Source organism: Mustela nigripes, chromosome 14, assembly GCF_022355385.1.
Source record: "Mustela nigripes isolate SB6536 chromosome 14, MUSNIG.SB6536, whole genome shotgun sequence".
NCBI lineage: Eukaryota > Metazoa > Chordata > Mammalia > Carnivora > Mustelidae > Mustela > Mustela nigripes.
This window is the reverse complement of record NC_081570.1, coordinates 96,803,481-96,829,128: the sequence shown is the minus strand read 5'-3', so window position 1 is coordinate 96,829,128 and position 25,648 is coordinate 96,803,481. Positions and strand designations below refer to the sequence as shown.

At 41.6% G+C, this 25,648-nt stretch overlaps 2 long non-coding RNA genes across 2 annotated transcripts in view; one reads left to right on the top strand and one right to left on the bottom strand.

Moving 5' to 3' along the window:
* The window catches only part of LOC132001313 (uncharacterized), a 59,351-nt gene extending 55,028 nt beyond the window's left edge, over window positions 1–4,323 (bottom strand). The window contains exon 1 of the long non-coding RNA XR_009399578.1: window positions 4,246–4,323. This is a non-coding gene — a long non-coding RNA (uncharacterized LOC132001313). The remainder of the gene's footprint in view (window positions 1–4,245) is intronic.
* A 15,574-nt stretch (window positions 4,324–19,897) lies between these two features.
* LOC132001312 (uncharacterized) overlaps window positions 19,898–25,648 on the top strand; it is a 19,380-nt gene continuing 13,629 nt past the window's right edge. The window contains exon 1 of the long non-coding RNA XR_009399577.1: window positions 19,898–20,199. This is a non-coding gene — a long non-coding RNA (uncharacterized LOC132001312). The remainder of the gene's footprint in view (window positions 20,200–25,648) is intronic.

Genomic DNA, 25,648 nt, shown 5'->3' with positions numbered 1-25,648 from the left:
AGGTGGGGCGCCTGGGTGGCTCAGTGGGTTAAGCCGCTGCCTTCGGCTCAGGTCATGATCTCAGGGTCCTGGGATCGAGTTCCGCATCGGGCTCTCTGCTCATCGGGGAGCCTGCTTCCTCCTCTCTCTCTCTGCCTGCCTCTCTGCCTACTTGTGATCTCCCTCTGTCAAATAAATAAATAAAATCTTAAAAAAAAAAAAAAGATATCTAGGTGTTGTATCTTCTTATCCGTCTCATCATTATAGTTAGATATTTAGGACTTTAAAGGTTTTTATTTATTTATTTGACAGACAGAGATCACAAGCAGGCAGACAGGCAGGCAGAGAGAGGGAGAGGAGGAAGCAGGCTCCCTGCAGAGCAGAGAGCCCGATGTGGGACTCGATCCCAGGCCCCTGAGATCATGACCCGAGCCAAAGGCAGCGGCTTAACCCACTGAGCCACCCAGGCGCCCCAACATTTAGGACTTTAAAACTGGAAATGATCTGGTTCCTGTCTACCTCTCCTCAACTTGCTTCCATTCACAATTGGCTCTAGGTACACTAGCCTTCCTGCTTCTTGAAGCTCATCTCCTCCTCAGGGCTTTTGTGCTTGCTTATGTCCTTGCCTGGTTGTTACTAGTCCCAGTCTTCATGCAACTAGCTCCACAAGTTGTCTGCCTCCCTTCTCAGCACTCCTTATTGTGTTGCCCTGTTTCAGTTTCCTCATGCACTTGGCTAAAATTATCTAAATTATTTGCTTTTTGTGTACATTTGTCTCATCGGCTAGAATGTAAATTCCATGGTCTCTCTGGTTCACGGCTTCATCCCCAGTCAGTACGTAGAATATAGTACACCTTCAGAAAATTTTGTTTCCGCTAAACGACACTACAGACAGCTACCATGTTAGCGAATTGAAGAACTTGCCCAAATACTACTTATTAGTGTATGAAGGCTAACCTGAAGGGAGATCTCTAATTGTCCGACACAAATCTGCCTGGTCCTGTCAAATGGGTAAATGTCCATGATTTGCCTGTAGACAAAAATGGTGTGATCACTGGGGTGCCTGGGTGACTCATTTGGCTAAGCACCTGCCCTCAGCTCAGGACATGATCTCAGGGACCTAGGATTAAGACCCCCACATCGGGCTCCCTGTTCAGGGGAGCAGTCATGCTCTCTTTCTCTTTCTCTCTCACTCTGCTGGTTCATGTTCTCCTCTCACTCATTCTCTCTCTCAAATAAATAAATAAAATCTTTAAAAATAAGTGAATGAATGAATGGTGTAATCTTCCAAATTTCTGATGATACAAAGCTGGGAGAGGATTGGTGGCTAATACACTGGATGACAGGTTTCAGATTCAAAAGGACCTGAAAGCCCATCCAAAACAGAATGGGTAGGGATGCCTTTGTGGCTCAGTTGGTTAGGTATCTGCCTTTGGCTCAGGTCGTGATCCTGGGGTCCCAGGATCGAGTCCCACATTGGGCTCCCTGCTCAGTGGGGAGCCTGCTTCTCCCTCTCCCTCTGCCTGCTGCTTCCCCCTGCTTGTGCGTGTGCTCTCTTTCTCTCTGACAAATGAATAAATAAAATATTAAAAAAAAACAGAATGGGTAATTAATTGTAGTATATTATTCATACAATGAACTATCGTGCAGCAATGAAAATGAGTGAACCACTGATATCTGCTACATGGAGAAACCTCACTAAGGTAGTGCTGAGGGAAAGAAATCAGACACACACCAAAGAGTGTATAGTGCATGATTCTCTTTCTACATATTTCAAAACCAAGCAAAACTATTCTGTAGTCTCTTGAGGAAGGAGGAAGAGGGCAATGATTAGGAGGGGGCATGAGGAAGGCTTTTGAGGTGTTGCTAATGTCAATTTCTTGACCTAAATGGTGGTTTTACAGATGTGTTTATTTTGTAAGGATTCATTGATCTGTGCCCTTATAATTTGTCCTCATTTTTCTATATACATTGTACATAAATTTTAAAGATTTATTTATTTATTTGACAGACAGAAATCACAAGGAGGCAGAAAGGCAGGCAGAGAGAGAGGAGGAAGCAGGCTCCCCGCTGAGCAGACAGCCTGATGCAGGGCTCGATCCCAGGACCCTGGGATCACTACCCGAGCTGAAGGCAGAGGCCCAAACACACTGAGCCACCCAGGCGCCCTAATTGTACATCAGTTTTAAAGTTAAGAGTCAAAAAGACCTGGTTAGGTATATTTATTTATTTATTTAAAGATATTATTTATTTATTTATTTATTTGACAGAGAGAGAGAGGGAGATCACAAGCAGGCAGAGAGGCAGGCAGAGAGAGAGGGGGAAGCAGGCCCCCAACTGAGCAGAGAGCCTGATGCAGGGCTTGATCCCAGGCCACTGAGATCCTAACCCGAGCCAAAGGCAGAAGCTTAACCCACTGAGCCACCCAGGCACCCCAGTTAGGTATATTTAATTAAAAGCTCAAGGTGCAGTATCTGACTTTAAATGAAAAAGGTTGTGTTTTGTTTTTTTTTAAAGATTTTATTTATTTACTTGAGAGAGAGCAAGAGTGGGGGAGAGGAACAAAGAGAGAGAGAGAAGTAGACTCACTGCTGAGCAGGGAGCCTGATTCAGGGCTCAACCCCAGGACCCCAGGGCCATGATCTGAGCAGAAGGCAGACACTTAACTGACTGAGCCACCCGGGCACCCCTAAAGGAAAGAGTTTTAATATTTTGCCAGTTAGGGTTATAACTGCTGTTGATTTGGAGTATATAATTTTTATTAGATTTAAGTAGTTTCCTTTGATCTCTTGTTTCACAGGGTTTTATTAGAATGACTTCTGTAATACCTGCTGCTGCAGGGATGTGCCGCTATGGAAATACAAAGTATTAAAGGCTTTTTGAAAAGCAATCTGGCAATAGCTATTATTTAAAAATATATATACCCCTTGGGGCGCCTGGCTGGCTCAGCTGGTAGAGCCTGCAATTCTTGATCTCGGGGTTATGAGTTCAAGCCCCTCAGTGGGTATACGGATTACTTAAAAAATAAAATCTTTAAAAATATATATACCCCTTGACCCACCAACCTCAGTTCTGGGAGTCTATCCTACTAAAGTAAACCACTAGTTGCAAGAAAACTATTTAAGTAAGAACATAGTACATATATACATACATACATACATAGTACATACGTACCAGGTTATTTATTAAAGCAATATTTTCTTTTTTTTTATTAAAGATTTATTTATTTATTTGACAGAGAGAGATTACAAGTAGGCAGAGAGGCAGGCAGAGAGAGAGAGGAGGAAGCAGGCTCCCTGCTGAGCAGAGAGCCCGATGCGGGACTCGATCCCAGGATCCTGAGATCATGACCTGAGCCCAAGGCAGCGGCTTAACCCACTGAGCCACCCAGGCGCCCTAAAGCAATATTTTCTATGTCAGCTTACATATACACACATGCACACACATCCACATTATAAATACCATGCATGCCCATCAATAGGGAAATGGTTGCAAAAATTATAGTACACCCACATTTTAGGACATCCATTAAAAGGAATGAATTTGATTTAGAGAGATTTTATATAAGAAATTGTTTTTTGTGGTTTTTTTTTAAAGATTTTATTTATTTATTAGACAGAGATCACAAGTAGGCAGAGAGGCAGGCAGAGAGGAGGAAGCAGGCTCCCTGCTGAGCAGAGAGCCCGATGCAGGGCTCTATCCCAGGACCCTGAGATCATGACCTCAGCCGAAGACAGAGGCTTTAACCCACTAAGCCACCCAGGTGCCCCAAGAAATTGTTTTAAGTAAAAGTGAGAGGCAAAAATGTAGTCATTTCTTAAATTACAAAGAAAATCTATACTGAATATGTGTACATTTGTATGTGTCTATGCGATTATAGGAGCATGAAGAGAAGTGTTAACTAGGTTGATAAAATCATGACGGGGGGGGGTAAGAGCTGTTAGGGTGACAAAGGAGGAGGGGCAAAGAGGGAGTTGAGGTGAAAAAAGGAAATAAGAGCCAAAGGATATTCTGAAAGCTCCTATAAGAGTCATGTAACAGGAGGTAAAAAATCAAATGAAGTCTTAGGGACATTAATGCTGTGTCCAAGTCAAAGGATGTAATAATCACAGTGTTCAGATCAAACCTAGCATATTGTATCAATTTCTGGACACCATGTTAAAAACAAATATGTCTCTCACCCCTCACAAAAATTGTTTTTCTTGTTATAGGGGAATGGTCAAGAATTAGGCAAACCTGGGTTCCAATCTCTTTTTAGTCACTTACTTTGTGATTGTGGCAAATTATTTAATCCCTCTGTGCCTTACTTTCTTCATCCATATAATGGGGACAATTATAGGTCCTATCTCTCAAGGTTACTGCAGAATAATTATATATGCATTTCAGGGCTGGCATCTAGAACAAACCTAATAAAAATAATTAATGTTGTCAGTTATTAAAGTAAATATTTATTGTGAAAATTAGAATTTACATACAAGCAAGAGATTTTTAATACAACCACAGTCTTACCTTCCCAAGTTAACTACTATTAGCTTGTGGATGTTTATCCACTCCTCAGCGTGATTTGAAAAAACATTATGAGTGGTGGTACTTAGCTAGGATAAATTAGCAGCCAACTCATGTGTGAAGGGTTGTCATATGGAGGAGGGGTAGACATATTCTGTTGAAGTCGCAAAGAACCACAGCAAGCAGCAAGAGTTAAGATGAGAGATGTCTAGCAATGAAATGGAATTCCCAACACCATGGGGAGCTCATCTTTGCAATTAATAATCAAGTCTTGGCTGGTGACCATTTGCCAGAAAAGTTATGGAAGAAATGCTGGCGTTGGAAGATAGGTCGAGCTAAAAGACTTCTAAAACTCTTTCTAACTCCAACATATGATCAAAAAATACTTGCTGAAGGAATACACATACTAGATTCACAGCCCTCATAAAACAGTTTGTGTGGTTCTTACCATAATACTGGGTGGTAAGGATAGTTCTAAGTTTCCATGAAAGTGAGAAGAGAGTTCCCCTGCTAGGCTAGCCTCGGTCAGGCAGGGGAACTCTCACTTATATCACACTGAGGACGCGCAATTCCACCAATTAATCACATTCAAATGTAGAAAGAAATCAAAGGAGGGGCAGACCTGGAAAGAGTCACAGCTTATCTTCAGGTACTATTTGTCTGCTTTCTTAATACTCTGGGTCTCTTCCTGGGAACAGTTTCTGACCTGGCAAAATTTCATAGTAATTACTCAGGGGAAAAGAAACAACAAACAAAAAATACATTAACGTGGGTGGGTAAAAAAAAAAAAATTTAAGAACGTGGTGTTGGTGGGAGGGAAGACTAAAGGTCTATGTAAGACCCACCCAAATGCTTTTGATGTTTGAGCAATTATTATCTTATTATTTTTCCTGCTATAGATGCAGCTGCGATTTATGTAACAGGATGTTTAAAAAGATTAAAGAGAAGCTGTAGTAGGGTTTTGAGGTGATAAGAGTTTCTGGAATATGTATTTGTAGACGTTTAGAATATAAGTTCCTGTACATTCTTAGAATAAACCATCTATTTGTTTTTCTTTTTTTTTTTTTTTCAAAAGAAACAAGTAAAATTTGTATTTCAAGATGGCTGCTTCCTGCCCACAAGTGATATAGAAATAACAGAGCAAAGAGAGCAAACAAACAATAAAGCAAAGAGAGGCTGGTGGTGGTTCAGTCTGTTATCTTTGCTGTTTCTTAATCAGCTTTGACTTTTAGGTCCAAAATATTTTATCCCTATATTAAGGTAAGTGTTTGGAATTTGTTTGGATTAATCCTGTTCATCTCCTGCTCAAGCAGGAGAGTTGCATGGAATTTGCGACTGCAATAACTCAATCTGAATATGAAAGTTAGAGAAAGAAATGATCTGGGTGGCTCGGTTGTTTAAGTGTTTGCCTTCAGGTCTAGTCGTGATCTCAGGGTCCTGGGATCCAGCTCCCTGCTCCACAGCTCCCTCGCCTTGCTTGTGCTCTCTCTCTCTCAAATATATAAATAAAATCTTAAAAAAAAAAAAAAGAATTTTTGGTAGAGGGGCTTGTTGTATTGAAGTTGAGGTGAGTTAAATTGATTGGGTTAGGAGAGTGTTCTAGAGGTGTCTCAAACACAGAGGATGACTCACTGATACTCAAGATTTTCTGCCATGTGGGCTGCTACCATATCTTAAATCATAAATAGGCACCAGGCACCAAATAAAAAGGGCTTTGAGGCATATTCTCAGAATTTCTGACTAGTCATGTAAAAAATGCTTGTTAGTTTCAATTCTTTCTCCTAGCAACCTAGGCCAATCTTGTGCATGCTTGTGTATTCTCTGCATTTATTTATAAAGTTTTCTAAACTTTTTTTCTGTTTAAACTTTTAACTATTTAAATTTTTCCTGTTTTTCTAAACTATTTTTTGTAAGTTGTAGACATGATGCCCTTTCCCTCTAAGTACTTCAGTATGTATTTCCAAAAAAAAAAGGGCATTCTCTTGCATAATCCCGGTATAATTATGCAAATTAAGAAGTCGGTATTGATTCGATAAAACTATCTAATCTATAGACCTATTCAAATTTTGCTCAGTTGTCTCAGTAATGCCCATTAGGGTAAAAGAAAATTCCAGATCATATCAAGATCAACATTCAGTTGTCAAGTATCTTTAGTCTCTTTTAATCTAGACTAGATTTTCCATACTTTCTTTTTCTTTTTTTTTTTTTTTTAAAGATTTTATTAATTTATTTGACAGAGAGAAAGATCACAAGTAGGCGGAGAGTCAGGCAGAGAGAGAGGAGGAAGCAGGCTCCCGCTGAGCAAAGAGCCCGATTCGGGGCTTGATCCCAGGACACTGAGATTATGACCTGAGCCGAAGGCAGCGGCTTAATCCACTGAGCCACCCAGGCGCCCCTCCATACTTTGTTTTTCATGACCTTGACATATATGAAGAGTTATAGGCAAGTTGTTTGTATAGAGTGTTTCTCAGCTTGGCTTGTCTGATGTTTCCTTATGATTAGATTCAGGTGAGGCATTCTTAGCAGAAATACCACAGAAGTGACGTTGTGATCTTCTCAGTATATAATAGTAGTTGATTTGTTCGTTACTATTGAAGTTACCTTTAATGACTTGGTTACATTTTTTCCACTTTAAAATTACTGCATTTTCCTTCATCATTAACAAGTGCCTTGTGGGGAGATACTTTGACACTATGTACGTGTCCTGTCCCTCATCAAACTTTACCCACTAGTTTTAGCATGCATTGATGATTCTTGCCTGACTCAATTATTACTATGATGATTGCCAAATGGTGATTTCATAAGTCTTTCTTCCTTTTATATTTTTTAGTTGGTATTCTACTGCAAGGAAAAATGTGCCTTTCTCTATGATTTGTTTGGCTGTTTATACCAGTGGGACTCTCAGAGACCTATTTTATTCAATGGGTTATAAACTGTTATTGACACTACTCATTATGATACTTACATTGTCCTTGACACAGCTAGTGGGAATCTCTTCAAACTCTCCTTTTGACATGTCCCTAAAATTCTTTGAGCTTTCTAACTTATTACACAATAAGATGGTCCAGGTTTTCCTAGTCTCCTAGCACCAATCTTGAAATCAGCCACTTTTCTAAGCTCTGGTTCTGTGAACGGAGAATAGTATTTAGGAGGAGTTGGGTTCTAGGTGTGCTAATTTGCACTAGTGTGTCATTACTGGTAGGTCCTCTCAGAAGACAACCTTCCCAACCCCCAACACACACCCACACACACACTCAGAGATTTTTCTAATTCCTGTCCAACACTGCAGATTCATCCCAGCCTTCCCCCTTTCTAAACATTTATAACTCCCTGCTCTGACAGTGAGAAATCTGTGGAACCACAGTCCCAGCTACTACATTTAACCACTCCTACAGGCACTCTTTCTTTTCTACTTCACTTCAGTGCAATCTCCTGTCATCCTTAAGCCAAAATGTTTACACACACTGATACTAGGGCCAAAGCACCAGAAGCGTGAATGTCTTTGCTACGTCACCAGTGCTCCCTGAAGTGTGACGTCACCCCTGCTTCTTTGGGGGCCCTAAGGTTGACCATTTCAGCCTCTGAATGCTTGCAATAGAACTTCCACTTGGAAAAAGCACTCTTCACCCCAAATTTCCTCCACACAGTGACACACTCAACCTGGAAGGGCTGTTTTAAGGTCCCGACGACTCAGAGATTTTATGGAAATGACTCTTTTGGGTTTTATAGGCCCTTTATTTTAGTTCCCTTCCCTAGGATTCAAACATGAGTATGGTCTCTGCCCAGAATCACTCCTCTCTTGTGGTTTACCCTGTCCTGTGGTCCTCTCTTCCATTAGAATGAGCTCTTTCTTTCTTTCTTTTTTAAAGATTTTATCCATTTATTTGACAGACAGAGATCACAAGTAGGCAGAGAGGCAGGCAGAGACACGGTGGGGGGGGGCGGGGGGGGGGCGGAACAGGCTCCCTGCTGAGCAGAAAGCCCAAGGTGGAGCTGGATCCCAGGACCCTGGGTTTATGACCTGAACTGAAGGCAGAGGCTTAAACCATTGAGCCACACAGGTGCCCCAGAATGAGCTCTTTCTTAATCCTACACATATATGGAACCTTGGCAGCCAGGTCCTCCAGACGCGTCTGAATATAAGAATGTGTCAGCTTAAATTCTCAAAACACCCCCATGCTCTTAAAATGACCAGCATTAGTAGTCTAATTCAGAAACTCTCTTGAAGACTGAGGACTATACCACAGAAGCAGTGCAGAAATCCAAGGATTGCAGTCCCATCACCAGGATCTTATCCAAGGAAAAGAACTCCCTCATGATTCTCCTGGCTGGTAGAGACAGAAGGAAGCCTGAGAGCTTTCAGTTTGAAGACTGCCCTGGGCCACGTTTGATCACAGTGACCCTATTGTCCTGCAGGCCTCTTAAAACACCATCATCAGGATGTGGATGGTTAAATTGTTTTTCTAACAGTGCTAACAGACACCTAATCTATCATCCCCTGATTTCTCTTGTTTTCAACTGCATGCCTCTGGAGGAGGACCGCCCAGGTTAGCAAAGTAGTCTGTGGCAATGAGACTGAAAGATATTAACTAGTTTGTGCCAAGAATAAGCCCAAGAGTTGATGACCTTAATGTCATCATACCTTTCCGTATCTACTGAACTGACTAGTCACAGACTGGTTACATTTGACCATTTTATTACTAAGTAGGTATTTAACAACATGCAATTACTTCACTCAAGTTGAGATAAAATCTCCTGATTACATGAATGAGATAATTCCAAATTAAAGCCAGAGTCTATTAAATCTTAAGTATTACAAACATTAACAATAGGGATTCTACTGTGGTTACTGAAATTCTTTTACTAGATGTGGCTTCCTTTCTAGGATTAACTGTGAAGTCTGTTCTGCTAGTCTTCTGCTTGTTTTATGGGTCTCTGATGTAGTTGTTTTCTACAGGTGTCCATGGGACAGGTGGGCTTAGGATCCTCCTACTCTTCCAACTTTCCAGAAGTTTTATGTCCTTTGCTAGACTCTAAGCTTCCTGAGGGCAGGAAGTTTTGTTTTGCTCATTGCTCTACTCCCAGCTCTGACTGTGCCCAAATCATAGCAGGAGCTCAGTATGTTTGCTGAACACATGAAAATGTATGGTGGAACACAAGAGGAAATGAAAAAGTATTAAACTAAATCCTGAAGGAATTGGTGCCCAGTTATCAGTGTTCTGAACAACATCAGTGAGAAGGCTAAGGAAGAACTTGGAAAGCAGCTACTACTAATGTGTCCCAAAGAATAAAACCTCCCCTCCATCTCCAGTAGTTCAAAGGTTGGGGGAGAGGTGAAATCTTGCTGAGGACTTACCTAGATCCTTTAAGGAGTATTCAAAGCCTCTGCCTTCAGCTCAGGTCATGATCTCAGGGTCCTCGGCTCGAGCCTGACATCGGGCTCTCTGCTTGACAGGAGCCTGCTTCCCCCTTTCTCGTTCTCTGACTGCCTCTCTGCCCACTTGTGATCTCTGTCAATAAATAAATAAAATCTTAAAAAAAAAAAAAGGCAAAAACAAAACAAAACAAACTTCACAAGTTTGCAAATGACCTATTATCACTTGGAGGTCCAAGGGGCAAGGTTTAAAAGCAGGACAGAGGAAAGATATTTACATATTTTTTTAAAGATTTTATTTATTTGACAGACAGAGATCACAAGCAGGCAGAGAGGCAGGTAGAGAGGAGGAAGCAGGCTCCCTGCTAAGCAGGCAGCCCGATGCGGGGCTCTATCCCAGGACCCTAGGATCATGACCTGAGCTGAAAGCAGAGGGTTTAACTCACTGAGCCACCCAGGCAGGTGCCCCAGATATTTACATATTATAGGGTAATTAGGAAAAATGTGTATCTCCTTGTGGGTTTAGATGCAGGGAACTCAAACACAAACATTTTCAAAGGCCAGGCCAGTATATAAATGGGTGATGCAGTTGGATGTAAATAATAGTGAAGAGTAGAGACTGGGGGAAAATGGGAATTGCCTCCCCCTTAAAAATCGTTTAAAGGGGTGCCTGAGCCCAAGGCAGACACTCATTAAGTGTCTGCCTTGGGCTCAGGTCATGATCCCAGGGTCCTGTGTTGTTTGAGCCCCCACATCAGGCTTTCTCCTTGGCGGGAAGCTTGCTTCTTCCTCTCCCACTCCCCCTGCTTGTGTTCCCTTTTTCACTGTCTCTCTCTCTCTGTCAAATAAATCAATCTTAAAAAAAAAATTTAAAAACCATAAAAACAACATTAGGCAGATCAGATATGTCTTTAGCAAGAACTCGCTTTGGCAGTTTGAGGATTTTGGGTTTTATATTGTCTCTGTGATTTAACATTTGCCCTTGAAAGGTGTGCATGTGTTTGTGTTCCAACAGTTACTGGCTAGGCAATTTTATTTTATTTTTATTTTTTTTAAAGATTTTATTTATTTATTTGTCAGAGAGAGAGAGCATGCACAAGCAGGCAGAGTGGCAGGCAGAGGCAGAGAGAGAAGCAGACCCCCCGCTGAGCAAGGAGCCCGATGTGGGACTCCATCCCAGGAGCCTAGGATCATGACCTGAGCCCAAGGCAGCGGCTCAACCCACTGAGCCACTCGGGCGTCCCTGGCTAGGCAATTTTAATAAAGAGGCATATTTGATAGTCACAGCAGTTAAGAGACAAATCGGGATCACACTGGGAGGTTTCATGTAACCACCTGGATTCTTCCGTCGGGCTGTAGCACCTAACAACAACAACAGATTGATCTGTAGAGTTGTCTAAAGTATTTGGGTTGTTTCAACTGAATGACAGACTTGAAGAATGAAATATGTGGACAGTTCCTGGGATGAGACCAACTATACAGGAAATGACTAGAGCTTGCCAAAGATATGCAGAGAGCCAAATAGCAGAGGTTAGGAAATGGCGGGGCTCTTAGACTTGAAGGTAGGGTACAAAGATTATAGACTGAGTTATCTACAACACAATCTCCTGGCAAAGGTGTAGTGTTTTGTTCTCTTTCCTGGAATGATTATAAAAGTTAGTTAGGGGTACCTGGGTGGCTCAGTTGGTTAAGCGTCCAACTCTTGATTTTGGCCTGGGTCATGATCTTGGGGTTGTAGGATCAAGCCCTAGGTTAAGCCCCAAGTCAGGCTTTGTAGTCAGTGGGGAGTCTGCTTGAGATTCTCTTTCCCTTTCCTTCTGCCCCTTCCCCCACCCCCTCTCAAATGCATAAATAAATCTTTGAAAAAATAAAGGTTATTTAGCTGTTAACTCCCATTGATACACTAAAACTAGGAATGTACAAAAAATGTATAACTTGATCAATTAGTATCACTGATCTCATTTTGTTTTCCAACCTCTGACTTTCTCTTATGGTGGGGGGTTGGTCAGAGCACTTAATTTTGCTACTTTCCCTAGGGTTCACTAGGTTGAAACCAGAGTGACATGAGAAATTCAAGGGTAGAATATGGACTTCCGTCTTGAAGCACCCATCTATGTGGCCAGGAGTCTTAGTTTCTAATTAATGATATTAAGTGGAAGTCTTGATGGGATTACCAGGAGGGCAGTTTAAATAGAGCTCCTACAGATCAAATGCACTGTGAGTTGGGTGATTATAGCAGATTTTGCATTCGGTTTAAATTATTTTTTTCTCTTTCTCACTGATTTCCTTAATTTATTCCAAGCATTTCCAAGTCTAATAGGCCTATACTACTTTGTGTGATGGAGGTGTGGCGGATAAAGGGATGAAACAGTAAACAGAAATGTGCCCTGCCTCATATTTACTCTTATGCTGCACCCATCCCAGGGAACAACATCCTACAAGAGAACTGTATGCAGGGGTTGGGGGCACTGATCTACGGTTACAGGAGTGGTGGCCCATAATGGAACAAATAGCTGGTGAGGAGCAGATGATGCAGTGGGCACCTGGGAAGAGCATGTGATTCCCAAATTAGGAGGAGGACACAGACAAGAACCAATACTCCTCTCCTTCCTCCACTTACACTAGAGTATGGAGGTCAGGATAATTCAAGCAGTAATTTGTGTTTTACCCTGTGCTTTTGGTGTGCCTTAAAATCATACAGGGGATATGACTTGTTATTGCCTTGGTAAGATGTCATAGAGGGTAGAAGATAACCATTTGTATTTCAACAGTTTTCCTTTGGTCTAGAACATGTCAAAATTAATAAAAAGAAACCTCACTAGGTTGGACTTGGGAGTCTAGATTGGGAGGCTGGAAGGGGGAGCCCTACATTAATTACAGGAAGAATTGTTGATTATAGACCCCAAAAGAAGAATCAACAGGAAAGAATCATCAATTACAGGTTCCAACAAGGAAGGGCATGCACTGCATCTCATTCAAAAAATCAAGTATCCCAGCAACCTAATTAATGAGAAAGTATCATCACCCTGAACTCTTGCTTTCCTTCAATGGACTTTCACTCAAACCAACCCCTCCTAACCTTTTTCTCCATAAAATAAGGCTCCTCTCTTTTGTTTGTTGGACTTTCCTATGGTTTTGCCATAGCTTGTGTGTCTCAAATTGCAATTCTCCCTTATTCCCAAATAAACCCATTTTGCTGGTAAAAAAAAAAACTAAGTTTAGTCTTAAGGTTAACAAACAGCTTTCCATATCATTATTTTTAACAGAGACTATGAGGCTACAGCTAAAATGATCATATTTTACAAACTGAAAATTTTCTTAACTATAATCTAAGGAGGAAAGGACTTCTGTGAGAAGATACATAAAATCTGGACTTGCCCTGAAAATTTAGGACATATGGTTGCCACAACTAAAACACCTGGGCAAATGCATGGACATGTAATTACCTTAATACTCTTGAAAGAGTAATTATTTTAGGCCTTTCCTCTCTTAAATGTTAAAAGGTAAGGTTTAAATCAGGGGAAGGGCCAAGCTGGCTACTTTTTCAGTTCTGAGTGGTTTTTAGAAGCAGTTTGAGAATCTACAGTGGGATCCATACGGAGCCATAGGAGTGAGAGAGTTTCTGTTACTTTTTTCCTCTTGCTTTTTAATCATTAAAAATTCTTCAAGAGGTTATTTGCCGAGTACAGACCAACCCTGCTGAAAGTTGTTGCCAGCTTTTCCTAGACCTAAATGACCAACTGTTGAACATAGTATCTTCTGACTCTCTAAATATCAAAGACGAATATGCAAAATATTCTGAGGTGAAGTCACATCCATGCTCTTAAAGGAGGCCAGCAAAGGTGGACAAAGACGTCTGCTTTAAGGGTAAAGGCCATATTCCACTCTCAAATGTTTCTATTGTTTCAGCCTAGTGAACTTTTACCCACAAAAGTCTTTCTTTGAACAGTCTGATCAAAAACAAGGTCTTTAATTTTTCTTGTTGTTTGTTTACTTACAGCCAAACCTTTAGACAGAAGGCCAACTCTCAGTGGTCAGTTTCCAACAGGTTAACTTTGGCCTCCCTCAAGAGAGTTTTAAAAATTCCACAATTTTCTGACAGATATGTGAATGATGCCAGTATGCTTAACTTTATCTGCTCTTCCCAAGTGTTTCCTCCCTCCCAGGGCACACCTGAGGGGAGTGGTATGGATTTAAGAGAACAACTTTCATGGGCAATCTCTGTCCAGTCCTGTAAGGAGGAGTACAGTTGGTTAAGAGATGACCTATAGATCTGGGTTGGCATGGTTAGGTCTGCAGGTAGAAGGAGAGAGAGGATAAGGAACGTTACTGCAGCCATATTAAGTGTTCTTGTTTTCAACCCTCCTCCTTGTGTATCTCCCATGCATGTTTATCTACTGACTTTTCACATACCACAAAGAGTAAAGTTACAAGGGAAAAGCAATTGTGGACTTAAAAGTCTCAGTTTTGTGCTTTAGGAATGTTACCCTCTGGGACTCCTGGGTCATGACTTTGGCTCAGGTCATGATCCCAGTGTCCTGGGATGAGCCCCACATCAGGCTCCTTGCTCAGCAGGGAGCCTGCTTCTCCCTCTGCCTGCCCCCTCCCTGCTCATGCTCTCTCTCTCTGACAAATAAATAAAAATCTAAAGAGAAAAAAAGAAAAGAAGAAGAATATTACCCTCTTCGACTTCCCTGAGCAAATGAGTAACATTCAGATGTATATTTTGTCCAACTACTTCAGTACTTGAAGAACTGTAAGAAAATAATAAGCATTTTTTTTTTTAAACAAAATGGATAATAGAACAAAGAGAAGAGTCTTTGTAAAACTGTGTTTGAAAACAGTCATTTAAACTTCTAATTCCTGGGCAACCTCCTCCGGTCCCCTCGCTCCTTGGGAGTTTTGTTCTATCATGTTGCTATCCCTCAATAAACCTTGCTTTTCTGCCCTCCAACCCCCCCCAAAAACCCCAACTTCAAACTGCTAGTTAAGTATGCAGATTAATTGACTGATTCTTGCAATGCCACACTTACAGGTAGGTAATGTTTCCAAAACTCTCAAGTATTTGGAATATAGTCCAGGGACTAGATCTCACTGAGTAAACAACCATCAAAAAGTACATGCATTTTGTTTCTTCAGGAGTTTAAGTGCCCTCACACAGGCATTCAATTGTGTATAAAATAAAGAGATCAAATACACTGACCAGAGATTCTGAGAGCAGACAGCAGAGTCCATTCAGATGATGTAGAAGACAGAGCAACTTACTAGAGCTGTTTAGCCCAGAAAATAACTCTGGGGGTTATTAACAATGATGATAAAATAGCTACCATTTACTGAGTGTTTATCATAGTCTATTGGGCACTATTCTATGTAGTAGGTACTTATTATCCCCAATTTACAGGTGAGAAAACTGAGACATGGATTAAATAACTTGATGTGCTACAATGGAGAGAGGTAAGTTCAAAGCTACCCATGTCAAACTTCAAAACTTAAGTCCTACTTATTTTATTTTACTGGTCTATATTCCAATCCCAACTCTTTCTTAATATATTTTCAAAGGAAGACATCTGTATTCCATATCATCTGATAAAAAGCACAGGGAACTATGTATTTTAAGACATTTAAAATCTTTTTTTAAAGATTTTATTTATTTATTTGACAGAGAGAGCACAAACAGGGAGAGCAGCAGAGGGAGAGGGAGAAGCAGGCTCCCTAACGAGCGGGGAGCCCAATGTGGGACTCTATCCCAGGATCCTGGGATTATGACCTGAGCTGAAGGCAGAGGCTTAACCATCTGAGCCACCCAGGCGCCCAAGACATTTAAAATCTAATACATATAAATTTGTTGGTATTTAAAGAGTAAACCTTTAAGTATCTGCAAAACTCAGGGCACCTGGTGGCTCAGTCAGTTACACATCTGCCTTGGGCTTAGATCATGATCCCAGGGTCCCTGCTCCTCGGGGAGTCAGCTTCTCCCTCTGCCCTTCCCCCTGCTCATTATCTCAATTTCTCTCTGAAATAAATAAAATCTTTAAAAAAAATAAGTAAATAAATATTTGGAAAATTCATTTATATGGAAAATAAATGACAATGCCCTCGTTAATTCATGTGTTGATTCGATGAAGGCTTGTTTGTGTATCTTCTATATGTGTTTCAACACGACTTAAACGATTTTCTTTAACCAAAATTCCTTCAGCTCTGTGATGAATTTGCCGTGGTTTGCATGGGACTTTTTATACTTTTAGCAACCTAACTCCCACACTCCAAGAAACCCCTCAGTCCTGGGAAAATCAGCACAGTTGGTGGCTCTAGCTTTACAACACATAAGGGTGCTTTAAAATTGCTTTTGGATGATGGTGCTGAGTATTAATAGGATCTTTATCCTTTATCCTGTTAGAGAGGCTTACATCCTCTCTTAGGGAGAGAGAAGTAGTTCAGTTTCTGTTTCTGTAGGAGCACCTCAAGTGATGGGGAAACTTTCCTGAAACCTCATTTCATTTTTAACTTTTGTGTCAAAATTTTATACACTTCTCTTGCATTCTGAACTAAAAGCTATCTCAATGAAGCTTCTACCCACTTTTTTTATCCCATTCGTTGCTACCATATGAAATGAACTGAATCTTTTCCCTGTGTGATCGCACTTTAAATATTTATTTATTTATTTATTTATTAATTATTTTTAGACTTTATTTATTTATTTATTTGACAGAGAGAGAGAGAAAGCATAAGCAGAGCAAACAGGAGAGAGAGAAATAGTCTCCCCCACTGAGCAGGGAGCCTGATGTGGGGCTGGATTCCAGGACCCTGGGATCATGACCTGAGCCAAAAGTAGAGGCTTAACCAACTGAGCCACCAGGTACCCCCTGACCCAAGCATTTTTTTAAAGTTTTTATTTATTTATTTTAATAGTCTCTATACCAACTATGGGGCTTGAACCCACAACTCAAGAGTCACATGCTGTTCTGACTGGGTCAGCCCAGATGCCTGCCCCCCAAGCATTTTTCTTCTAACATCTGTTAAGCTATATTGTTTATATTCTGTACATGCAGTTATTTTTTTCTAGCTTGAAGTACAGGATCTTACATTTAACTCTGTTAAACTTAATTTTTAATTGTCCTCCTTTAAAAAAAAAAAAACCCACTCATTCTCAGCTTTGTTTGATGAGCATATTTTCATGTAAATGACAGAACTGTTACAAAGACAAGGCCTTCATTGGCCAACTTTCTTTATGTTTGTATTAGTCTGCTAACTAGTTACAATAATTCAATCCATTTGTAGCTAATCCAGTTTACAAATAATAATACATAATTCTTACTTCATCCTGTACAAAACCAATGTGATAGGATAGAGAAGTCAGCCATGATAGAAAATGCCTTTTGTGACAAAGAGATATTTGCTACTTCTGTGGAATTGCTCTCTTAGCCACATGCTTTAGGCCAAAAATAGCTGTGTCCCACTGTAATTCTCCGTCTCACTTACTGGGCTTGGCACTGAATAAGTTTTGGTTATTAAGGAAGATCAAATCTTCTCTTAAAGAACAAAGATTTGGGGTGCCTGGATGGCTCTGTCAGTCAAGCATCTGACTCTTGATTTCGGCTTGGATCATGATCTCAGGGTCGTAAGACTGACCAAAATGCTGGGTTCTGTGCTGGGCGTGGAGCCTGCTTAAGATTCTCTCTCTCAGGGCACCTGAGTGGCTCAGTGGGTTAAAGCCTCTGCCTTTGGCTCAGGTCATGATCCCAGGGTCTTGGGATCGAGCCCCACATCGGGCTCTCTGCTCAGCAAGGAAATCTGCTTCCCTTTCTCTCTCTCTCTGCCTGCCTCTCTGCCTACCTGTGATCTCTCTGTCAAATAAATAAACAAAATCTTAAAAAAAAAAAAAATTCTCTCTCTCCCTTTCCCTCAGCTTACCCCTACCTCATTAAAAAAAAAAAAAAAAAGAAAGAAAGAAAAGAAAAGAACAGAGTTCAGAAGAGGAGTCCTGAATGGGCTTAAGAATAAATATACAGTCTTCCAAATTTATTCCTTTGAAGGAGACAATACTTTTTGGAAGTTCAAGGTTTGCTGTATTTATTAAATCTGTAACTGAGATGGTTTAAGCTAATAGTTAAAGGCATTAGCTTTGGCCTGGTTCAACTCCTAATTGTAGCACTTGCCAACTGTTTTGCTTTGGGTAAATATATTAATGTTCAGCTGTGTGCCTAGCATTGAGTGAGAGCTCTAAAGATAAGAGTAACTGCTATTTATTAAGCAACATTTTATGTTAGGTATTACGTAGGAGCCTAGTATTCATACAGCACATAACATGCTGCCTCATTGTCTCCTAAAAATTCCATGAAGTAGACACTTCTGTTATGCCCAAATCACAGATGAGAAAATTGAGGCACAGAAAGATTTTGCTATTTGTTTAAGTTAAAAGTGAAAGAAAGGATATACACCAAGTCTATCTGACTTCAGACCAGGATCCGAAACAATTCTATCATGCTAGTCACTGAATGTAGACAAAACCCGGATAACTTGGCAATCTGAATAGTAAGGATACTGACCACTGGTCAGTCAGGGAGTTTCCAGGAACCTCAAAAGGTCCTCCATGGTATGGTCTTATCTTTCATCAGAGTGAGGTTCTGGTCCTCAGCCCTATAGGCTTAGAAATCCAATCTGTTAATACACAGATTGTGAATTCTTCTCCCAAAGCATTCATGTTCCCAGACCCTGGTATTCTAATCCAGAACACCAGTGTACTCATAATGAAAATTATGAATATAAATAGAAAGAAATATAATAGCTAAGGCCCAAAACATTCATGTCCTGGGGCGCCTGGCTGGCTCCATCCCTAGAGCATGTAACTCTTGATCTTAGGGTAGTGAGTTGAAGCCCCATGTTGGGATAACTTTTTTTTTTTTTAAATCTTTTTTTTGTAAGATTTTATTTATTTATTTGATAGAGAGAGATCACAAGTAGGCAGAGAGGCAGACAGAGAGAGAGAGGAGGAAGCAGGCTCCCTGCTGAGCAGAGAGCCCGATATGGGACTCGATCCCAGGACCCTGAGATCATGACCTGAGCCGAAGGCAGAGGCCCAACCCACTGAGCCACCCAGGCGCCCCATGTTGGGATAACTTTAAAAAAAAAAAAAAAATTCATATCCTGTGACCAACACTTGGGAATCAGATTGTAAGAGCAGGCTGCTTATGGAGCATGGAACTAGAAATAAGGATGTCTGTTTTATGTGTGAATGATTGACAGAAAAAAATCCACCCAACTCCAAAGCAGCAATTTACCTGCTTCCAAAACTGAACAGATCATTGTAACCTTTTACCTAAAAACACTTGGATAAACATCACCAGGATTTGCCTCCTAGATCCTCTTTCTTTCTAAGTTTTCAGGGCTGACCCGTGCTGACTCTATGTTTTTTCTTGAATTTAGGTTAATTTTTTTCAGGTTACAGCATAATTTTTTTTTTTTGCTAAGATTCTGAACAGCTATGCTTTGATGCATGATGCATTGATTTGAAGGTTTAAATCTAAAAGGGCAGCTTCAGGGGCACCTGGGTGGCTCAGTGAGTTAAAGCCTTTGCCTTCGACTCAGGTCATGGTCCCGGGGTCCTGGGATCGAGCCCCGCGTCGGGCTCTCTGCTCAGTGGGGAGCCTGCTTCTCCCTCTCTCTCTGCCTACATGTGATCTCTGTCTGTCAAATAAATGAATAAGATTTTAAAAATAAATAAATAAATAAATAAATAAAAGGGCAGCTTCATTTGGTGGGGAGTCCTCTCACTGAGGCCACAAAGTACTCATAGCAGCAATAAAAGACAGACCCCTTCGATGGAAGCTGCATTCTCCTCTATGGAACTTTTGCTGGCTGGCAGACTGTTGTCAGCAATTTTCACCCACCTACTACAATCTCAAAGGTAACAAACACTGTTTCCGTAACTAGTGAAAGAAACGGGCTGGTTGAAGATTTACATGGCTCTGTCGATGGCCTGGCTATGCCAACTTTGAGGGAATTCAGTGTACAGGGTGTGAAATGATTTTCTTCTTGGCTCTTTGCTGCAGGTCCAGGCAGCTAAGGCAACAGCAGCCGTTGTTTCTCTCAAGCAGAGCTTCCAGAATGCCTAGGAGTCTCCTGCTGATAACAGTATGGAATGCCTGGAACCAAACAGGTTGGAAGCCCTACCAGCTACAACAGCCAAGACTTAAAAGAAGGGCAGTTACCCCAGAACCTTCGGGCTAAGGGTAACTTCAGAACCGCAAGGCAAGGAATGGATGCCTCACTGTGTATGCGTGCCGCACAGCCGATCATTAGGAAAGAATAGTGTGGACAACTCCTCTCCTCTCCTTCCGCAGGTGAGGTGTATGTATCTTTGGACGCAAAGCAAAGGCAGAGCACCGGGGCAGGAAGCAGGGAGCAGGGTGCAGGAGTTGGGTGGGGTTGGGATTTTCCCAGCATTATTGGGAAGGTACAAGAACTGAAGCCCTTGGGTTTCAGGGCCTACCATTCCTGGTTCCCTTCTATAGCATGTTAAGAATCCCAGGGAGCTCCAGAGTTTCCAGGGCCTGGACACAAAACACTGGATGGAGTTGATGACTCCACAGCCTCTTCCTGAAAAGGTTTCTAGATGATGCTGGGAGAGAGGAGTAGGGCTGATCAGGGAAGTCAAGATAGTTACTAAGTCTCTTCTCTGAAAGCCAACCAGGAGACTAGACTATCAAGTCTACTCACTCAAGATACCATGATTTCTTACCATAGCCCACCTCTCCCCAGTATTCATACATTAAAATGGAAGTTCCCATCCGTGTTTAGGGGTTAACTGAGGAGGAAGACTTGGCCCCTTTATGACTCCAGATTCTTGCAAGAGGTTTGTTTTCTGAACATTCTTCTCTGTGCACTCCCTTCTTGTCTTAATTGGCCCTACCCATTGAGGTAGATTCCACATTTTTCTCCTGTATCTTTGGATTGGCTCAAGCCTCTGACCCCTCCACTGCAGAGACTAAAAGCAGGGAGATGGCCAAAATAGGCAGTCAGGGAAGAACACAGACATTCCTATCGCATCTGCTCAGTCTCTCAGCAATCTTTGTGTCAGGGAGTCTCTCCAGTTTACAGGCTGGGGCCACAGAGAGTCTCCACTTCCTCACTCACTGTGTAACACATAAAGCAAGGTCTCTCAGAAGGCTGCCTGCTGAGTACCGAAAGTCAGAGATGCTGTTGTTGAATGTGGGTGTTTCCCAGCAGCTCTGTTCTGGATGTAATTCCTTGGAGCTGCTCCCTAGCTCTGCGTGAGCTGGGTTCCGGACGACTCCCAGCATGACTCCTTCCCTTTCTCTTGTTGTCACTGGCTGTCAGGAGAATTGCTGTTCGTGGCTGCCACAGGTAACTCCTACGATAGTTGGTGTTGGTGTTGTGATTTTTAATACTTAGAGAGCTGGCGCACACAGCTGAAAGACTTCCACAAAGCCAGGCAACAGGCTGCCACTTTAGCAAGGCTTGCTTGAGGGATCGATTCAAAGGCATCTGTTGAACACTGGCAAGTGCAGTGCACCACCTGATGATGTGAAGGGGAGCAGAGATGAATGAGGAAGGGCTTTTCTCCTCAAAGAAGACCACACTATAACAGAGACAGGTGCACCCAGAAATCACTGTAATAAAAGGCGAGCATGTAAGGACAAGTCACTGTTGTACTCTCCACACCTGGAAAAGTTAAAGGTGAGAACTCTCACCTACCAGGCCACTAGCCTTATGCCTATTGATCGGCTGGGGGAGTCTGAATCTCTTATGGCCTCAGAAGCCAACGCCAAGATGAACTGTAACATGTTAGACAGCATAAGCAAATATTTTGTAATGACCTATGTGCATGTAACAGGAGCTCAGTGTGTTAACACTTTCCTTTAAAGGGATCTCTTTTAATTTCATGAAGTGGGTTGACTGCCATTCACTTCTCCTTCATAGCAAGAGAAACAGAAGTTGAACTTCTCTTCCCTGTTCCTCAGGGCAACTAACAAGAGAACAAACAGGGTTCAGTACCAGGAATAAAGTTGACTCATACTCTTAGGCTTTCTCTCCTTTTAGAACACATTGATTGAAGACTTGGAATGGGATAACATTCATTCGCATAGAGAAACAGATGAGGTCGCCAAGAGAGGGTAGGGAGGGAACAGGGAAAATGAGGTGAAGGAATAGGGACAGTGGCTGTTGCACTACCTTTGACAAAGTCTCTTCACCTCAGAAGAAAAGACTGTTTCAGGAAGACTGTATTCTAGGCAGAATGATGAGGATAAGTAGAAATCATATATATATCCTGGCCCACCATCCTAAGAGAAGAGAGTAACTCTTGTGGCAATATGAATAAATATATTTTTGTGGTATAATACCAGTCTAAGGTCCCCAGATCTATAAACTTAAAAACAGACCAAAAGAGTAGGCATACTTGACTGGTTCAGTCAGTACAGCATATGACTCTTGACCTGAGAGTAATGAGCTCAAGTCCCATGCTGGACATAGAGTTTATGCAGAAAAAAACAAAAAGAGTCCATGCTCTAACATATAGGATTAGTAGCAGAGAGGAGGTGAAGCTTTCCCAAGGCAAAAATCTCAAAGGTGTCACTGAGCAACCTCAGGTCAAGAGGTAAGAATCTAAAATCCAGGAGGCATCCCCCAGTACACATAAGATTTGTAGGGGACAGAGTGCGTGAGTGGCTCAGTTGGTTAAATGTCCAACTCTTGATTTTGGCTCAAGTTATGATCTCAGAGTTGTGAGATGGAGCCTGCTTAAGATTCTCTCTCTCCCTCCACCTCCCCTCTGCACATGCTCTCTGTCATGCTCTAAAAGAAAGAAAGAAAGAAAAAGAGAAAGAAAGATTTGTAGGGGACAAGGACACCAGATCTTTTCCATAAATGTACTTCAAAACAGTGACACAAAAAAGAACAGGACATGAGGAGTTCCTACACTGGGTTCTTAGCTTTCTAGATAGAAGGGGCAGAAATCGTGCCTCATCTTGCAGTGAATTCTTTGCCATTTTTTTCCCTGCATTTCCCAGTAAAGGGTTGCCTTTGCTCTCCCTCCTACTGCTCATAACCGTCACATAGCCTTTACCGGTGTTTAAATGTTCATGATTGTTTTATATATACTGTAAACTACCTGAGGGCAGTGATCATATCTTTATACCTTCGATGACAACTAGCTCAGGGCCTGTTCTCAGTAGGTCATTAAGAACTGTTGTTTGATTTGATGTTATAGGAGAATTGGGGTCAACAGCTGCAAGGGCTGGCAATCCATAGGTTTCTGGCCAAGAATTTCCATGAGGCAAGGCAACTTTTGGCAATTACAAGGGCATTCCAGTGAAGTGAAGAGGAGTGTCAGATTTTGCAATAGTTCTGCAAATAAGATAGATTTTCTGGAGTGGTTGGGTTCGTGGAAAAACATGTGCTGAATGGCAAAAAGTTATCTGGGTTCTCACCTTTATAGCAATCATAGCAAGATATAATCTCCGCTAGATTAAAATAGGAAAGGGTGACATTAATAAGTTTTCTTAGCAATACATAGCATTATGTCAGGTATTGTACATAGAGTTTTAAATTTTTTTTAAAGATTTTATTTATTCATTTGACAGAGATCAGAAGTAGGCAGAGAGGCAGGCAGATAGAGAGGAAGGTAAGCAGGCTCCTCGCTGAGCAGAGAGCCCAATGCGGGGCTCGATCCCAGGATCCTGAGATCATGACCTGAGCTTGGCAGAGGCTTAACCCACTGAGCCACCCAGGCGCCCCTAGAGAGTATTTTTTTAATACTATTACTGACCTCAAGATTAAAATCCTGGGGTGTCTGGGTGGCTCAGTCATTAGGCATCTGCCTTCGGCTTGGGTCATGATCTCAAAGTCCTGGGATCGAGCCCTCCATCGGGCTCCCTGCTTTGTGGAAAGCCTGCTTCTCCCTTTCCCACTCCCCCTGCTTGTGTTTCCTCTCTTGCTGTCTCTGTCAAATAAATAAATAAAATCTTTTCTTAAAAAAAGAAATTATTAAAATCCTAATGGGAATTCAACATATGCATTCCCAAACTAGTCAGAGAATAATATGAGTATTACAGTGAATTACAAATTAAACATTATAGCATTGCTGTTGGAGGTGTCCTAGAGAAGACAGTCTTGAGATGGGTCTTGGAAGTTCCCTAATTTTTGTAGGTCTTTGCTCCTTTGTGTCTTCACAAAGTTCTCTATCTTGTGGATATTTGAAACATACAAAAGTTTATTGCTAAAGCACCCTCCTCCGTCTCATCTCCCCCATTAGGATTCCAAGATAGCATTTCACATAGATGGTGTAGCAATGTGTTTTGTTCATATCCTCTAGCCTGTTAGCTTGAATCTATCATCCTAACCTGTAGATTAAGCTTTGCTCCGGTTCAAGTATCCCAATTCTTCCTGCTAGAAGAACATGAAGAGAATGGATCATTAGTTCAAAGAGTCAGTCTCAAAGGTAATCGGGTTTTGGGGAGATTCCTACCTTCTATCTCTATTCCTCAGTACTAAATTTCTTGCTAGTAACTTTCCTTCCCCAAAATAGAGTTACAGCCCCACAAACTATCTCCTTGTCACTGGGGCCTCTGGTTTCTATGGCCATGTTTTCTGGATGTCACCCTTCCATGCACCTGAAACTGAAAATTGCCTAATGCCTGTTTAGATCCACACCCTGGATCTGATTCATTTTGGAATTTTTACCATCAATTAAAAACTTTCTGTATGGCCCTCTGGGGCTAGTTTTGGCACCAGAGTCACAAAGATGGTACGCTGGTAGTCCAAGGGTCTCTTTTTTTTTTTTTTTTTTAAAGATTTTATTTATTTATTTGACAGACAGAGATCACAAGTAGGCAGAGAGGCAGGCAGAGAGAGAGAGAGAGAGAGAGAGAGAGAGGGAAGCAGGCTTCCTGCGGAGCAGGGGGCCCGATGCGGGGCTCGATCCCAGGACCCTGAGATCATGACCCGAGCCGAAGGCAGCAGCCCAAACCACTGAGCCACCCAGGCGCCCCCCAAGGGTCTCTTATTTCAAATGTTTCTGGGTTACAAGGCAGAAACAAGTGAGAGGCAACAGCTGTGCAAAGGGCTCTTGGTAGCCTACTAGTTTTTGATCCAAAGATTTCAGCTTTAAAGTATGAGGCAATGAAAGGGGTATTTTATTAATATAGCAAGCATTACATGGATTAGACAGCAAGGCGACTGTCAAGACACTACATGCCTTAACATTCACGCCAGATCAAATGAAATAAGGATGTAAAGTACCCAGCACAGTCCCTCGCACTCCCTCCCTTGGCATGTGGATTTCACAGTTTACAACCTGCTTTTGTTTACATTAAATCCCCACTAAAACCTTGTGAACTAGTTATCGCTCCCAGAGCAGTACCTTGACCCCAAAAGTGGCACATTTGAAAAACTGCAGGGCTGAGAGTCAGACTCAGGTCTTCAGACCCCAAAGCCAGTTTTGTTTGCCCTGCACCCCAGCCTCTTCTTACTGCACTGTGCTAGACTAAAGGTTGTGAAGGCCTGGATCGGAGTGCTAATCATGAGGTGGAGATCAAAGAATGATCTATGAGCTCCTGCATAGCTGATACTAGGAATATAGATATGATGTAAAGATATTCTATATCTTTATTTGTAAAGAAAAAAACCTCAAATCCAGTATTTTAGTTATTCCAAGATACATGTATTTTCACTTTTTAACATCTCAGAAAAAAAATATATTTTTTAAAGATTTATTTATTTATTTATATGACAGACAGAGATCACAAGTAGGCAGAGAGGCAGGCAGAGAGA